Raw genomic sequence first — 18,073 nt, 5'->3', positions numbered from 1 at the left:
TTGCTCTTGTTGCTTGCTCATTGTGCTGCTGTGGGGAAGTCCTTTGTCCACAGGCCAGGGTCTCTAACACAGCTGGCTCCGTACCAGCACCTCCAGCATGAAAGGGGATCTGGCACTGAGGGCAGTGCCTGAAGGCTCAGCTCTTGTCCCACATCTCATCTCATGGATATTGCAAAGGAACGGACTCAAAGGAGGCTCCTTGCTTTGCTTGTTTCTCTGTGGGCTCAGGGCGACGAGATCAGCTGATCATCAAGGATCAGCTATTAGGCAGGAAGGGCTGATTTCAGAATTGCCAGCTGGTGTCTGGCACCCATAGAAATGGTGACTTCACTTGCCTGTATCCACAGCATGCAATAGGTGTGAAGGCAGGCAGGTGTCTTTCTGGAGAGAAGTGGAAGTCACCAGGAGAGCCCAGGGGATTGGTAGGGGCAGTGTGTGCCAGGGAGTCAACAGGGCATGGAGCCCACAGAGCATGAGCATGTCCAAGGTGGAGCCACCCAGAGGTAAGATGCTAAACCTGGGCTGGAACAGGCAAAGGAGAGCTCTGCAACTGCAGGGAACACAGCAAGCACAGAGAAAGCAGTCTGCTGAATTAGTTGTTAAACCTCTAGTGAAATTTCAAAGACTAGATTGAATGAATCACTCCAAAATGTCTCTGCCATTGAAAATGAGTTGGACTCAATGAGCTTTGTGTGTCTCTTCTACAAGGGGAAGGCGAGGAGGTGAGGTAATTTGCAGATGTCAGCAGCAGGGACAGTGCCACTGCCCTCCACTTTTCCACTTGCTGCTTTGGGGGCATTCCAGCCTGGGCTGCTCTGCTGGGCTTGGCTGGGGAGAGGACAGGGAGGTGTGGAGAGCTGGGGAGGGTCTGGGCTGTGCTGGTCTCCTGGCAAAGACAAGGAGGAGCAGCAGAGCAGGGGCTGGGCTGGGCCCTTGTTCTCTGGACACCCTGGCAGATGCTGCCCCAGGGCAATGGTCCCAGAGCAGCCCCTCACAAAGACCATTCCCAGCACTGGGCTCTTGACCCAGCTCACACAGGTGGTTTGGAAGGACATGGAAGGACACCAAATGACTACATCAGGAATCCACGCTTGCCCTGTCTATATGAGACGGCCCATAGTATTGGTGCAGTGAGATGAGCCTGAGTGAACACAAGTGCCAGAAACTATTCCCTAAGGCTGCTATCATGTGGACAGACAGAGTCTCAAGGTCCCCTCTCTTTAGAGGTATGGTCTCCTGGGAAACCAGCTAAATAAAGCAAAATTAGACATCATGACTTTCACACCAACTCCTCTGTAGAGTTCTCACCATTTTCCTAAAATTCATTTCTTGATTCATTTTTCCACACAGAGATGGGCATTTCCTTCAGGATGCACTGGTGTTGCTAAATGCTACATGGGGAAACATGAGGGACTGTGCAGGGCATCCCCTGCACCCACTGCTCCTGGGGGGGGAGGACGTAGGCTGGGAAGAGACCTCCTGAGCACAACTACTCCTTGTAGCCCTGTGGATGCTGGCTGTGAGGTCACTTCTGTCCCAGCCCCTGGCTGGCCAACAGCAGGGAGGCAGAGCCTCCGGGGTCATAAAGGCCATTAGAAAGCTGCCCCTGGCAGGATGACATGTATGGGAGGCCAGGGGAAGGCCAGGAAAATAAAGTGGCAGATTGGTGGAGAGAAGACTGAAGTGGCTAAGAGAAAGGAAAGATTTGGAAGAGAGAAAAGGGTTTCAGGTAAGGGTGCTGATGCTGGAAAATATTCAAGTTTGGCAATATTTCTAATTTGCAACCTTAGGACATACATGTAGTCCTACCCGAAATGCCATCCCTCACCCTGAACAAATCCACTGCTCTAATCCCCAGCATCAAATCCTACCTTGAACTCAAACTCCAAACACATCTCCTGTTACCATTAGTCTTAACCTATTGATCACCCTTATCTCAGGCCTTTAATTTCTATTATTAAATTCACAGTTTTAACAGCAGCCCTTATCCCCAAACAAAGCAGAGAATAAAACCGTAACCAAAAATCTAGCCCATACCTTAAACAGTAACTGGCTACCCAAAGCAGAACACCAAAGCCTTCCTCTAAGACTCTGCCAAATCCCTAAACCTGGAAAGCAAGATCTAATCCCTAGACCCTAACCTGAAGACCTAACTCCCAAATCCCTGCACTCTGATCATGTAATCAAATCAGGTTGGCCCCAAGAGGCTGATACAGATCTGGCCAGGTCATAGGGCTCAAGGAGATGGGTGGGGATGTTCTTCTGAGGTAGGTCACCTGTGCCTCAGGATCTCAAGAGGAGGCCCATGGCTGTGCAGGTGGGTGTTGGAGTATTGTGCCTAAGGGCCTGATAGGCCGCCTTCAGACACATGGCTGGTGTATCATAGAATCATAGAATATCCCGAGTTGGAAGGGACCCATAAGGATCATCGAGCTCAACTACTGGCACCACACAAGTCTACCCAAAAATTCAGACCATATGACTGAGAGCACTGTCCAAACCCTTCTTAAACTTCAGCAGGCTTGGTGCCGTGACTATGTCCGTGGGGAGCCTGTTCCAGTGGGCGACCACTGAAAATAATAAAATAATAAACAAAGAAAATAATTCGGTGCCTGCCCCTCCATTCTCCCTCATGAGGAAGCTGTAGACCACGATGAGGTCTCCCCTCAGCCTCCTCTTTTCCAGGCTGAACAGGCCAAGTGCCCTCAGCCGCTCCTCATACGTCTACCCCTTAGGCCCTTCATCATCTCTGTAGTCCTCTGGACGCTCTCCAATAGTTCCACAAAGAAACCCATGTGAGCCTCACCCATAACCTAAATCTCCCCTCTTTTAGTTTAAAACCATTCCCCCTTCTCCTGTCATTAAGTGATTGAGAAAATAAAATAATAAAAAAAAAAGCCCTCCATCTTTTTAATAAGCCCTCTTTAAGTACTGAAAATTTGCAATGAGGTCACCCCGGAGCCTTCTCATCTCCAGGCTGAACATCCCCAGCTGTCCCCTGGGGGTCAGTACTGGGTCCAGTCTTGTTCAACTTATTCATCCTAGACAATGCAACAGAGTGCAACCTTAGCAAATGTGCTGAAGATACAAAACTGGGAGGAGGGGCTGATACTCCAGAAGTCTGTGCCGCCATTTGGAGGGACCTCAGTAGACTGTAGAGCAAGGCAGTGAGGAACCTCATTAAGTTCAAGAAAGGCAAGTGCAAGGTCCTTCTCCTAGGAGGAATAACCCCATGCACCAGTAGAGGTTGGGCGGTGACCTGTTATAAAGCAGCTCTGCAGAGAAGGACAAGGCAGTCCTGGTAGACAGCATGTTAGCCATGAGTCAGCAATGTTCCCTTGCACCAGCAATGTTCCCTTGGCCAAGAAGGCCAACGGTATCCTGGGGTGCATTTCAAAGAGTGTTGCCAGCAGGTCAAGAGAGGTGATCCTCCCCCTCTACTCAGCCCTGGTGAGGCCTCAACTGGAGCATTGTGTCCAGTTCTGGGCCTCCCAGTACATGGAACATGGAACTGTCCCAGTACAGGGACATGAAACTACTGAAGAGAGTCCAGAGGAGGGCTACAAAGACGATGAGGAGACTGCAGTATCTCTTATACAAGGGTAGGCTGAGAGAGCGGGGCTTGTTTAGCTTGGAGAAGAGAAGTCAGAGAGGGGATGTCCCTTAGAGGGGGATGAGAGAGATATGTTATAGGGGAGTTTTATATATCTTTTTAGCTAAAGGTAAAGATCCCATGTTAGGGAAAAGGCAAAAAGGAAGGCAATATTTTAAGGAGGCATACCCTGACAAAATGCTAATACTTACATTTCCAAGTTCTCATGGAATCTATCTTATACAACGTCTGGCACCTCAGAGGTGCTGTACTTGAGAAGAAGTTAAGAGAAATCCCAACTTTTTGTATTGAAAGTTCTGGGCCCCATTTGAGCCTTAAGACAACAAACTGAGGATGAGATGTCTCAACTGAGTCCTTGTGATCTCTTGCCTCAGCTTGGGAAAATGGGATTCCTGCCAGTCACAGTCTGGGTGTTCTGCCTAAAAGTGGAAGAGGACAAGGTGATTCTTTGATGCAACTCCTCCTGATAGGAGAAATGACACTGCTGAAAGTAAGTGTCACTCCTCGTCTGACGGAGGGATCATAGGGGATTGCGTCAGCCTGTTTCAAAGTTGGTTCCCTGAAGGCCCAGTGACAGACATCTCAAGGGACACAAGAGAGGGCAGGGAAAGTGAGGCCTTGGGATGGAGCTCTGCAGCTGAGCTGGGCTGGGCTCCTGGGCCCAAGGGCAGCTCCTGGCAAGCAGGCAGCACTGCAGGGAGACAGCTCTGCCCAGGAGCAGCTCCTCTACATAGTGCAGGGCTGGGGGCACTGCCTGCAGGGGACAAGGGCAGCTGAGAGAAGGGAAGGAGATGTTAAAGGCAGTGTGGAGGCGGGATGCTGAGAGCTCACTGCGGGAGAAATCTTCACAGCCCTGAACAGGGTAAGTCTCTGTCTGCAGGGCAATGCAGATGCAAGTATCCTGGGGGTCTCTTCTACAGTTGTCAGTTCCATGGCTGGTAGTCCTGAGGGATGTGTGGCTCTAAACTACAGTAATATAGGTTTCCTGGTTTATATACTGGCTTCTCCAGTGCAGAGGATGGGGCTGTTTCCTGGATCAATGATTTCCTGCCTAAGCTGTCAGAGGGGCAGGACATGAGGTTTCCTTCTCACAGGGCTGGTGGCAGGCTGTGAAGCCAGGTTGCAGGCAGGGTGCCCAGGGCTGTGGTGCCGAGCAGGGTCCATGCTGTGCCCCAGGGCAGTGTGCTGGGGCAGGGCCTCTGCTGCCTGCCAGGCTCAGCACTCAGCCTGCAGAGGAGCTGCCCAGGGAGCTGTGGGCTGAAGCTGTGGCTGGTAGGAGCAGGGCAGGGTCCTGCTGGTGTCCAGAGGCTGCTGCCTTGTTCAGACTGCTCACAGATCCACAGCACCCCAGGGGCAACCTTAGACGAGAACAAAAGGAAAGGCCAGCACATGCACTAATGGAAGGGAAGGAAATCTCTGGTGTTTCTCATGTCTTTTACCTGCCTTGAAGGAGAGTCATGGGGCATGCTAATGGAGTTGTCAGGCTGTGTCCTTCACTGAGGCTTTCAGAGCATGACACTGAAAGAGAACTGTAGGTCGATGAAGAGCCTCAGAATTTCTCTTCACACCCCTCTCCTTACAGAGAACACCAACACCACCTTTAGTGTTCCTCATGGGATTGCTGGATGTCCTGCTTGGAACCTGAAAACAGAGGTGCCTCTGGCCACTGGGCACCACAGATTCATCCCAGCGCCCTTCACTGGATATTGTAGGGTAGTACTGACTTCTGCTAAGCCCTCAGAGGATCTTCCTGGACATTGAGGCACCTCAGAGAGAATAAAACAGAGCTCATAAGGAAGACACAGTGTATCTTGATGAGGAGGAATCTCTGAAACACAGTAGCAGTTTTACTCAGACAAGTCTCACTAATGTGACTATTTTTCCTCCAGTGAAAGGCATCCATACCCAGAGGCAGAAAATGTCCAACAGCAGCTTCCCCACAGAGTTCCTCCTCCTGCCATTTGCAGAAACACGCGAGCTGCAGCTCCTGCACTTCGCGCTCTTCCTGGGCATCTACCTGGCTGCCCTCCTGGGCAACGGCCTCATCCTCACAGCCGTAGCCTGCGACCACCACCTCCACACCCCCATGTACTTCTTCCTCCTCAACCTCGCCCTCCTCGACCTGTGTTCCATCTCCACCACTGTCCCCAGAGCCATGGCCAACTCCCTGTGGGACATCAGGGCCATTTCCTATGCAGGTTGTGCTACCCAGGTCTTTTTCTTTGCTGTCTTTGTCACAGCAGAGTTTTCTCTTCTCATCATCATGGCTTATGACCGCTACATTGCCATCTGCAAACCCCTGCACTACAGGACAATAATGACCAGCAGGACTTGTGTCAACATGGCAGCAGCTGCCTGGGGCATTACTTTTGTCTATGCTGTGCTGCACACTGCCAATACCTTTTCCCTCCCTCTCTGCCAAGGCAATGCCCTGGACCAGTTCTTCTGTGAAATTTCCCAGATCCTCACGCTCTCCTGCACAGATGCCTACCTCAGAGAAGTTGGGCTTATTGAGGTTAGTGTCTGTTTATTATTTGGTTGTTTTGTTTTCCTTGTGCTGACCTATGTGCAGATCTTCAGGGCCGTGCTGAGGATCCCCTCGCAGCAGGGACGGCACAAAGCCTTTTCCACATGCCTCCCTCACATGGCTGTGGTCTCTCTGTTCATAAGCACTGCCACATTTGCCTACCTGAAACCCCCCCTCCGTGTCCTCCTCCTCCCTGAATCTTTTGCTGGCAGTTCTGTACTCGGTGGTGCCTCCAGCAGTGAACCCCCTCATCTACAGCATGAGGAACCAGGAGCTGAAGGATGCAGTGTGGAAAGTGATGACTGGAGTTTTTGAGAAGCAAATAACTGCATGTCCATTTCATATCACTCTTAATGTAACTCATTAAAGGCCAAGGAAGATCTTGTTGTTTTTTTTTTTTTTTTTTTCGTTTTTCTTTTTTTTTTTTTTTTCTTTTATCTTTTTTTTTTTTTCTTTTTGCTTTACTTATGTGGTGATATATTTTAAAAAATAAAAAAATCCTTTTATTTCCTCTTCCAGTTCGCTACTGAATGTCTCATGTGACTCTGAGACTTGGTATAAAAGAGGTGTATTTAATGGGCAATTAAATATTTAATGTGTATTTAAATAAAAAGATGGTTCCTGCAGTGACTTGCTTGCCTGAGATGCTTCCTCAGAGAAAGGTGGCAGCACTTGGCTGTGTGCAGAGGTTGAGGGGAAAAGAGTCCTGGCACAGCAGCAATGCCAGGGAGCCCCAGGGCTTGGTCTATCCAAATCAGCTCTCCATTTCATCTCCCACACTCTCCTATGGAGCTCTTGTGTTGCTGCAAGGACTGATTGCACTTGTTACTTGCTCATTGTGCTGCTGCAGGCAGTCCTGTGTCTACAGGCAGGGACAGGCCAGGAGCTCTTCTCTAACACAGCTTGCTATATACCAGCATCTCCAGTATAAAAGGGGATCTGCTCAGGGCAGTGCCTGAAAGCCCAGCTCTTCTCCCAAAGATGCTCTCATGGATATTTCAAAGGAACAGACTTGAAAGAGGCTCCTGGCTTTGCTTGTTTCTCTGTGGGCTCAGGCAGATAAGAGAGGAGTCCCAGGATCATATTTTAGGCAGGGAGGGATGATTCCATTCCTGCCTGTTGGTGCCCAGCACCCATGAGATTTTGACTTCACCGGCCTGTATCCACAGCATGAAAGGCTGTCTTCCTGGGAGAGTCAGGGAGGACCGGCAGAGCAGGGGCTGGGCTTGGACCTTGTTCTCTGGACACCCTGGCAGATGCTGCCTCAGGCCAATGGTCCAAGAGCAGCCCCTTGCAACCACTGTTCCCAGCACTGGGCTCTCGCCCCAGCTCACATAGATGGTTTCTTCCTTTGGATATGGACACTAAATGACTACATCAGGAGTCCATGTTTCCCTTGTCCATATGAGACTGGATCCAGTGTGGGTGTGGTGAGATGAACCTGAATGAGCCCAAGTGCCATAAGCTGTTTCCTTAGGGTGCCAGCCATGAATTCCGGTGGGACAGAGAGAGTCTAAAGTTCACTTCCCATTGGAGGTACGGTCCCCTAGAATACCATCTGAATAAAGCAATCCTAGCCATCATAACTGTCACACCAACTCCTTCTCTGCAGAATTTGCCTAAAATATATGTTTTCCCAAAGTATACATAAAGTTCTTGAATCACTTTTCCACACATGGGTGGGCATTTCCTTTAGGATGCAATGGAGTTGCTAAAGGCTGCATGAGGAAACGTGAGCCTGGACATGTAGAAGACCTTCTGAAGCATGAGCTGGTTGGCAGGCAGAGTACCCGAGGGACTGTGAAGGGCATGCATCTGGTACTCCTGGGGGGGCTAGAAAGAGGCTTCCTGAGCACAACACCTCCTTGTGACCCTTGTGGATGCTGGCTGTGAGGTCACTTCTGTCCCAGCCCCTGTCTGGACAACAGCAGGGAGGCAGAGCCTCTGAGGTCACAAAGGCTTTCAGGAAGCTGCCCCCAACAGGGTGACTCCTTTGGGAAGGCCAGGGGAAATCTGGGTGAATAAAGGTGGGAAATTTGGGGGAGAGAAGAGGGAGTAGGCTAACAGAAAGGAAAGATCTGGAAGAGGTGAGAGGGGTTCAGGCAAGGCTGTGCTGCTGCAACACTTACTAGGAAAACATCCGTGTCAAGCCCTGGCAATATTTCTAAGCAGTAACTGTAAGCCCTACCCCTACATCTAAATGCTATCCCTCTCTCTGCAAGGAATCCACTACTCTTACTCCTAACCCCAAATCTCATCTGGCGTGGGTTAGCCAAGTCCCAAATCCATAAGGCCTTACCGTACACCCTTACCTCAATTCTCACCCTATTCCTCAGCCTTTCATCCCTAGCATTGAATTCCAGCCTTAACATGATTCCTCAACAGAGCCCTGAAGAAAATCCCAACAGATAACATCGTCTCCACACTAGACACAGACTAGAAGCCAACGCAGTAAACACAGGCCTCCCTCTAATACTCTGCCCAACCACTAACTCTGGAAGGCAAGATCTAATCCCTAAACCCTAACCTGAACACCTAAGCCCCAAATCCTGCATTCCTGTGGTCTAGTCACCTAACTGAAGCAGTTTGGCCTCATGAAGCTGGGCAGGGCATGAGAGGTCCTGCAGCAATCCCTTGGTCTTGGAGGAGGCAGGTGAGGTGACATGGATGTGGTCAGGTCACAGGACTCAAAGAGGAGATGGGTGGGGATGCTCTGCTGAGGTCAGCTGTGCCTCAGGGTCTCAGGAGGCAGCAGGAGGCCCATGGCTGTGCAGGTGGCTGTCAGGGCACATTCTCAAAGCTTTTTTGACTATTACTTGAACTCCACAGGCTGGAAATACTGCACTTTGGGGAGCTTTCCAGCTCAGAGTAGGGTTAGCACATGCCCTGAGCCAAGCTGGAATATCTGTGAGGAGTCCCCCTGGTTCTGGAATCACCAGCGTGTGTGTCACCCAATGTGTTCTGTCAGGAAATGCATGGGTGTGCAGAGCTGGGCCATGATAGTGTGGTCCCTGTTGCTCTGCGATGTGTGTGTGTGTTGGGTTTGGTGCAAACACCTGGGCTTGTTTCTAATCTCCCACCTAAGCACAAGTGTGGAATAGCTCACCCCCTGCCAAAACCCTCCTTGTTTTATCTCATCCATGGAGGGAAGAGCCAAAAAAAAAGCTCTGAGCAATTTTCCCAGGGTTTTCATCTGCTAGCAGCCCCAAAGCAGCAGCAGTGTCTTGCCATTGCCAGCTCATGGGTCTGCTGGTGCTTGTCCGGGCTCTGCTTTTACCTTGCAGGTGGGAGGTTGTATTGGGCTTACATGGAATTGGTAGGGCACAGGGATAAGTGTTTTCAGATTCTAAATGGGGTTAGGCAAAATTCTCTGAAATTGTCTTTCTCACAGGGGAGATGCTGTCTGTTTCTCTAACTGGAAAGCTCTTCAAGACTTGAAGGAGGATGTACAGCCTCTGGGGTGGGTTTCAACCTCCCTCAATTTACTTATGTTTAGTTATAAACACCTAATTCCCACTCACTCCCAGGGAGCCACTCAGCCTGTCTATTTTCCAGGGCAATCCAGCTATATTATTAAGCTGGAACAGAGCTTCCCTTTGCAGCTTTCTGTGGAGCCTCCATGTCCCTGACATGACTGGCATGGTGGCTCAGCTTGAGCTGGAGGACTGAAGCATGCTTTCTTCCCTTGTTCAAATTGAAGTGCTTGTGAGGAATGCTTTACATGTGGTTGATGCTTGAGCACAGCCTTGGGCTCCTGTCTCCTGGTAGCATGGTCACATGGAAGTGGGCAGGATCTTTAATTCTCTTACAGATGGATTTAGTTGTAGGCCTTGCAATGGGACATGGTCGGAATAGAGGCGTCTCTTTGCTTTTACTTAGGCAGCTTAGATAGATGAAAGAAAGGAACATTTTCACAGCCTACTTTGGGTATGAGAGCCTAGGAAACATATAGATGAAGTAGGAAGTACTTCAAGTAATGTAAGCAGGCCTAGAAAGTGACCTATTGACTGGACTAGCTATGTGCAGCTTATGAGTGTTGTAGCTGTTTACATGCCAGCTTCAATCAGGCTCATGAGGCTTCATCTATTTTAACATTTCTTGTGCACACCAGAGCCTCATCTGAACTGGGAACCAAAATACCATCCTCCCTCCTCCTCCTCTTTTCTAAACACTAGCCCAATATTTCTTAATGAGGATATATATTTTTTTTCCCTTTCCTTTTCCTCCTGTTCTCATGTATATTTATGAAACAAACAAACAAAACAAACCTATCCCTTACCAAATCATTTAACAAAACAAAATATATTTTTATCCTTCAGTTCTGATCTGCTCAAGCTGGTACTATTATGATGATGATTGACTGTGCATTGACATAAGTTGATCTGTTTTCTTTTATGGAAAGAAAATTCTAATGACTGGAGCATTTTTTATTTTATTTTATTTTATTTTATTTTATTTTATTTATTTATTTATTTTGTTCTACTCTTGAAAGAACAGCTTATTTAAAGAAGCATAACAGCTCTTTCTCTGAGCATTTAATGAGAGGCAGCCAGTTGAATCACTTCCATCAGCCTGAAGCTCTGATTCCTGAACTTTGCATGGAAGTCCTTCATTGCATTTTTGCTTGAATTTGAGGGCAGTGTCACCACAGATGAAGACATGGAATGAAGAACAGTAATGCAAGCATACAAAGGGTAGATACAATGAAATGGCTTCTGGAGACTGACTGGTCAAAGACTCATACGAATGTTCTGCACTAGAAAACATTTTTGACAGAGAAATTAAACCTGAAAACACCTTCACTCTGTCTTCATTAGAGACCAGTTACAACTTTTTTTTTTTTTTTTTTCTTTTGAGATGAATCCTCAATAGTATCCTCATTAAACTGTCTGGTTGTTTTTGCCTTCCTCTGCTGCAGCTGGCACTGACCTCCGCTGGAGGCAGGATATGAGACCGGATGAATCAACAGTTTGACTGTGGTATTGTGGTGCTTATAAGGTAGTCGCCTCCATGATTATCCCCTTATGGCTAAAGAGATGTTCATTCCCACATCAATAAAAGGTAATATGGCTGAGAAGCCTGTTTATTCTAATTAGTCTGTTTATTATTGAAGTGTTTTAGAGCTCTCTTCTGAGCTCTACTTTTGAAGGCTTAATTCTATAACTAGATATAACTATGTATGGGCAGATTCAACTTTCAGGATTTGGATGCACTATACCAGGGCACGTCCTTGATAAAGGTGGAATTACTTCTATGAACTAAAACAGGAGGAGGCTATCACAGTTTATCACTTCAATATAGGCCTTATGTGTTACATAGCCTTGTGCCAGCTCTTTGCCTCTGGCTAAATGGCACTTCAAGCCCTGAGTCAAATATGCAAATTGAAAGCTACCTTGAGAGTCAGGGTTGGAGAATGTTCTACTTGACTGGGGATAAAATAAAACTTAAATAACATCTTTGGATTTGGTTAAAAATGAGCTGGTTAAGCAGAACTGGCAGCTTTATCATAAGAAATGACAGTATTTGCTGTAAGTGGTGCCTAAAAAAGACATGAAACTACTTGATCTAATTGGAACCATTTCATAATATGTTCATTTTAAACATGGGCAGCAAATTCTATCAGTATGGCCAGAGAACTTTATCAAGAGAACTTTGTGATGCTTAGATGATGATTTTTACCATTTATTATTACAGCTGTGGCAAAAATAGTAGTAAACTTTTACAGTTTATTTCTCCCAGTAGAATAGACACATATGGTCACAATTACATCTATGGTTATCACCATACCATAAGAACCTTGTTTTAGAATCTTAAAATATCAATAATTTAGGCTGAAACATACTAGGTTGGTATACCTATATATACCTATAGCTGAAGTGTCTGGAAAGTTTCAATGCATCTTTTTACAGGAACGGAGGTAGAAAAACTGTTCTAAGGTTGGAACTGTTCTCCAACAAAATTAGCGTTTGGATCAAGAACTTGGAATTCGTCAGCAAGTTTATCTAGTGTTAAGGATGGGGCTTTCAAAACTTCCAATAGTTAGTTCAGATTTGATCAAATCACAGTTGCTGAAGATATTTCTGGAATGAACTGTTTGGGTCAGGTGACTCAATGCTTTTTTTTTTTTTTTTTTTTTTTTTTTTCCTTATGGTAAATTTTAATACAGAAATTAAAATTACTGCAAAAAAATGTTTTTAATGCCATGGAATCTTGTCCAATCTTTATGACATGTCTACGGCTTTCTTCCTGCCTTCTCTGTTTTTATTTTTATAGTTGCCTGACCTGGGTGAGTTACGTTGCCCTACTAGCAGTAGCAAGATTTGATTATGTGCTTAAAAGTTGATTCAGATTTTGTGATCAATACCCACTTGTTTTGAAATACTGTTGTTGATGTTTTTGAAAAGACTTGTTTATTGACAAATGGTACTCCACTGTGTCTAAGGACTTCCAGAATGCTTCAGCCTATGTGTCTTGAATAATGTTTTTATTTTAGAATATTAGAAAGCTCTATAGCACATTATCATTCATTAATGGAAATAGCATCCAGGTGCATTTTATTAAATAAATATTGTGTTTATTGTATTTATTTGAATCATATATCAAAATTCTGGAACCTATAATGTTACAATGCACACATGCTACTTGATCTCCGCCTACTATATTTTACCACCAGCAGTTATTGCTATGAATACTGCACCAAACATATAAAAAAGTTGCATGAACTCTATCATACAGGAAAATTATATATTATATTTTCTATTTTAGAAGTGTATCTGATTTTAAGCGGCACTTAGGTACTCACTCAGAATTTTTTAGTAGGAAGAGTGTGTGCTGTAAAGCTTTAGTAGGATGTAAAATGCTTCACTAAGCATTATCTAACATGTCTAAACCAAACTGCAGACTAAAGATGTGGTACTTTGGATGTTATTATAATTTCCCCTAGCATCATATGTAGAATTACAATCCCAAGTGATTAATTTCCACACTTAAATGTAAGCAGAAAATGAAGTTCTAAGGTTGATTTCAGAATGTAAGTATACTGCGGTAGTGGAGAATAAGTAAGGTCTTGATGTTCTCGTGTACTTTCTTGCAGATGGTTGGAGTCCTGTTAACTGAACCCTAGGCTCCACATGGGAGAATAGGTCTGCCCAGGCAGACTGTAGTGCTCATGTCTCAGGCTTTCAAATGCACTGGTGTTCAGACCTTTCGGACTGCCTTTGTCACTAGTTCATAATTCTTTGGGGATAAGGAACAAAAAAAGACTGGATTTGGGGACGTGGCATTTTTCAGGCTCAAGACTGGCGACCTATACCTGATTAAACTGCTGTTTTTCAGAACTATTTTCCAACCTTTTTGCCATTTGACTTTCTCATTGTTGGAGAAAAATGTGTGAATGGCAATACTGTCTAATAAGCAATAAAATGAGAAGATAATGTGTTATTCAGACTCTCTAAAAATGAATCTGAAAGTTTTTGTTTGTTTGTTTGTTTGTTGTTTTTTTTTCCCTTGATGTTTTGTCTCAGTGCTAAGATGCTTGAAACAGGATCTAATCACATTCCCTGCATGGGTATGATCTTCAATGTTTCTGTTCAGATTTCTTAAAATCATTGCAAACATCTACTGACGGTATCCATTTAGAACGTTTCTCAGATCTTACCCGTACTGATAATTATTTGGCAGGGACCAGGACTTGCTACTACAAGACTGTTGTATACTAGGGTGAGACTGCTATCAACGGAAGGAGAAATTTGTTGGATTATCGGAAATCCAGAGGAAACCAGCTGTGAGGCCTACCATTGAACACTGCTCTATAAATGCCAAGCAACATAGAAAATGTTAAAAATAGGCTTCAATCCTTAGAGCCATAGGCTTTCAAACCTCAACATTTGTTCTAATTGTCTTGGTGTGAGAAAGCTACTGATACTCTCATTTCTTGAGTAGTTCCAGGAAGAGAAAGTCTGAGCCTATTGCCGTGTCATGGGTTTACGTGGCAAGGTTTTGGTGTTAGGGGGCCACAGGCGTGGCTTCTGTGAGAAGGATCTAGAAGCTGCCCCATGTTTGGCAAGGGCCCCACTGCTGGCCAGAGCTGAGCCAGTAAGTGATGTTGTTTTGCGCCTCTGTGAGAGCAGATTTAAGAAAAAAAAAAAAAAAAAAAAAAAAAAAAAAAAAAAACACACAACACTGCACCATACAGCAGCTGGGAGAGTGAGAGGAGTGAGGAACGGCCTTGCAGGCGCCAAGGTCAGTGAGGAAGGAGGGGGAGAGGTGCTCCAGGCATGGAGCAGAAGTCCCCTGCGGCCTGTGGTGAGGCCCATGGTGAAGCAGGCTGTCCCCCTGCAGCCCATGGAGTACCACGGTGGAGCAGGGTTCCACGCTGCAGCCCGTGGAGGAGCCCACGCAGGAGCAGGTGACCTGGATGGAGCTGCTGCCCGTGGGGGACCTGTGCTGGAGCAGTCTGCTCCTGAGGGATGGAGCCCATGGTATGAAGCCATGTGGGAGCAGTTCTGGAAGAGCTGCTGCCTGTGGGAAGCCCACGCCAGGTCAGTTCAGCAAGGCCTGCATCCTGTGGGAGGGACCCCACAGCACAGGGGACAAGAGGGATTGAGAAGGAGCGGTGGAGAAGCGCTACAGACTGACCAAAACCCCCATTCCCCCACTCCCCTGCGCTACTCGGGGGGAGGAGGTGGAAGAGGGTGGATGGGGGGGATAGGTGCTTTTGGTTTCTTTCCTTTGTTTCTCGCTTTTCTAGCTGCTTAGGAATAGGCAATCAATCTGACTGTCTCCCTGTGCTGAGTCTGTTTTGCCAGTCACAATAATTACTGCACGTTCTCCCTGTCCTTATCTCAACCTTTGAGCCCTTTTGATTGTATTTTCTCCGTGTTCCTCTTTCAGGAGGGGGAGTGAGAGAGCAGTTGTGGTGGAGCTTGGCTGCCCACCCGAGTAAAACCACCAGTGTGTAAGGAGAAAAGCAAGGCAGAGCACACATACCCACACTTCAGGTGACATAGCATTCCAGGTGGCCACACTGTGACCCGTGTTGTTTATGCATGTATCTACTCCCCGTTTTTTTTACCTAAATATTGTTCCTTTCAGGGAAAGGATTGCATACTGCTTTTTCTCTTTAATCATCAACTTGGTGATGAGCTTGAGACGTTTAGAAGCTACTTAGAGAACCAAAATTTTATATCAAACTTTGACTTAAAAGTTGGACATGCAAAATCTACAGATCCAAAGGCAGATGCAGGGATAAAACTGTATGGAAACTGACTTTTAGATCAATAAAACTCACAGATACTTTGTTGTTGTTATTATTAAAAGTCCATGCAATGGCCAATTGTACAAATTGTCAACTGTCAATTGTAGAAACTGGAGAGCAGCTAAAACTGAGCCATACAAGGCAGTAAACTTCTGAACAATAAATGCAATTACCTTTTATAAAATGAACTTTTAAATTTTATTTTATTTATTTATTTATTTATTTATTGAGAAATAGCTTCCTGAGTCCAATCTCTGTTAGCCAAAATATGATCTACGTTCCTCACATTGGTGTGAGTGTCCGCCTGTAATGTGCCGTGGAGGTTGGTTATTAGGCTTTGTGCGTGGCAGCAAGGTCATTTGTGAACCTCATTCACTGGAAGCAAAGAAATGTCAGAGAAACTATTTAAACATGTATCATTTCTCTCTTCACACCTAGTCTCTACTTTTCAGCTGCAGTCCCTTCTCATCTACTCACATTTTTCTTCCTACACAAGTAGCAAAACAGATGGGCTCACAGGTCATGGGGAATTTATGCTGTTTCAAACGTGTGTTACTGGCCACAAGATGCTTCTTTTCCTCTTGTTCAGTGAATGGGACTAGATAAAACACTACACTTCCCTGATAAAAATGCAGGTTTTTTTTTTTTTTTTTTTTTTTTCTGGCTTCATCCCTGATGAATTACTTGTATTTTGAAAATATGTTCTTAAATATATCTCAGATTTTTCCCTGTGTTTCCTTTGGTGAAGCTTGATTCTTTTGGGCTACCTTTAATTTATTTAACGTTCAGTGAGGGTCTGATTTTATTTAACAAGCAAGTGCAACTTTCCCCCCCCCCCCCAGTCTTAATGGCATTGCAACCACATGCACTGCACTATACATTTATTGTAATACTCCTCCCAGCTTTCATTGTATTCATCGTGTCTAGTTTATTTCTAGTCTCTATATCCACATTACCCTTCTCCTGTGGCCTGAGTGGCTTTTGAGCATGTTCTGTAAGGAAGCAGTCCTGTATTACTCTTATAATCATGCTTGCTTAATAGTTTTTCCCACTAACATTTTCCTAGGAAACGTCTAGGTAATTGAACTCCTCCACTGGATCATTACCCTGGATTCGATACAGACTTCCTTCATCTGTAAAAACGTTTCCTGATATGCTTTCTCATCCTCTCCTGAAAGTCTCTGGCAAGGTCCAAGGAATAACTTTTTCCATATCTCATTCTTCTGTTTACTTCAAACAGTCCCTGTTGTATCAGCCAAAATCCTAGTGTCATTTATTTCTGTTTATTCAGTATTCTCCCTGTACGCAAATTACTCCCTCCCTCATTACTTTTGTTTTACCTCACCCATCCGCAAACTTTATACCTTGGTAATTTTATCTCCCAGTTGATAGCTTGAATTAACCAAGTCTCTGTCATTCCAATGTAATCATAATTTTCCCTCAACACATGTTTGAAATACAGCAATCTTTTTTCATACATGTATGTTTCTAGCATTTGTAAAACACATTCATCCTGTTCTTTGTCCTTTTTGGTCACTTTTTTTTATTGAATGTGTAGAAAGAAAGGGTTTCCACATTGACTTAATTTACAAATTCAGTGCCCCTTTCTCTAAGCGTTAAAGTCCTTATCTTTTTTGTCTATGTGAACTCTGGCTTCTGAGCAATAAAAGAAAATTAAGACTCTTTAAATTACTTTTCTCATCTCAGTCTGAAAGTGTTTCTGCAAAGTCAATCTCTTTTGATTTTGAAGGGTTGTTAAGCCTTCTCTTTAGGTAAGAGACCTCAAACTTCTCTCCACAGAGGATTTTGAACCAGTATACCAGTAGTTAGCCTATAAGATCAATCCTTTGCCTCCTTTATTCAGATTGCCCTTTGAAAGTTACTTAAATGGTAGACCCACGTGATTAGTAATTTCTTTGTCCAGCAGACACTCCTGCTGTCAGTCCTCTCTTGGTGCCAATACCTTCAGTGTGGACTAAGATTCCTGGAAGCTTTCTGACACCCTTTCAGTATTTTGAACTTTTGTCTGGTTGAGAATTGGAATATTGATTTACTTGTCTGGTTTGCTTATACCACGTGTTGTCCCCTCCACCCCCCCCTCCCCTTTTTTTTTCTTCATTGTTCTCCTTTTCTGATAGAGATAGGGTGATACAGAAGAGTTTGGATGCTTATTAATCAAAAATAAATCGAATTTTGGAAATGGAAAACAATCACTTATCTACCTGTAAATGGCAGAGAGCTGCTCTCTAGCTATCTTGCAGCTGCCCATGGAAAGTACAAATCTGGGCTCAGAGGGCTGAAATAACTCCACCCTGTTCTGTTTTGCACCAGTCTAATCTTCACTCCAGCTGCTTCTGCCTAAACACAGGGCAGCACCTTAACTATCCAAATGGCTGATTAAATGATAGGTTTACCACTTTTCCTAATCTGTGAAAAGCACAGTTCAAAACTATGTGTTTCTTAGTTGAATAAAGCCTGAAGAAAAAGTGATTCTTCCGTAACTCAGATTTATAGCTTCGCTCTTCCTTTCCTCCTTTCTCACTTTCACTGTGTCCTATTGTCAGCTGTTCCTCTCCAGTTGCCTTATTTTACAGCTCTTGCTTCCCACTTCTTCTGATGTATTTACCTACAACCCATGTCTACATCTGCACACCAACCTTCTCTTGTCTAGCTAACC

General features: G+C 45.2%; 1 protein-coding gene and 1 pseudogene across 2 annotated transcripts in view; one reads left to right on the top strand and one right to left on the bottom strand.

Moving 5' to 3' along the window:
- The window catches only part of LOC311428217 (antigen WC1.1-like), a 197,570-nt gene that overhangs the window by 53,401 nt on the left and 126,096 nt on the right, over positions 1 to 18,073 (bottom strand). The window lies entirely within an intron of this gene.
- LOC311428251 (olfactory receptor 14A16-like) lies at positions 5,532 to 6,507 on the top strand (annotated as a pseudogene). Its single transcript has one exon. The product of its transcript is annotated as an olfactory receptor 14A16-like (transcript).

The sequence above is a fragment of the Aythya ferina genome (genome assembly GCF_964211825.1).
Source record: "Aythya ferina genome assembly, contig: HAP1_SCAFFOLD_37, whole genome shotgun sequence".
In the NCBI taxonomy this organism is placed as follows: Eukaryota; Metazoa; Chordata; class Aves; order Anseriformes; family Anatidae; genus Aythya; species Aythya ferina.
The sequence above is the reverse complement of the archived record's forward strand: the minus strand, read 5'-3'. Positions and strand labels throughout refer to the sequence as shown.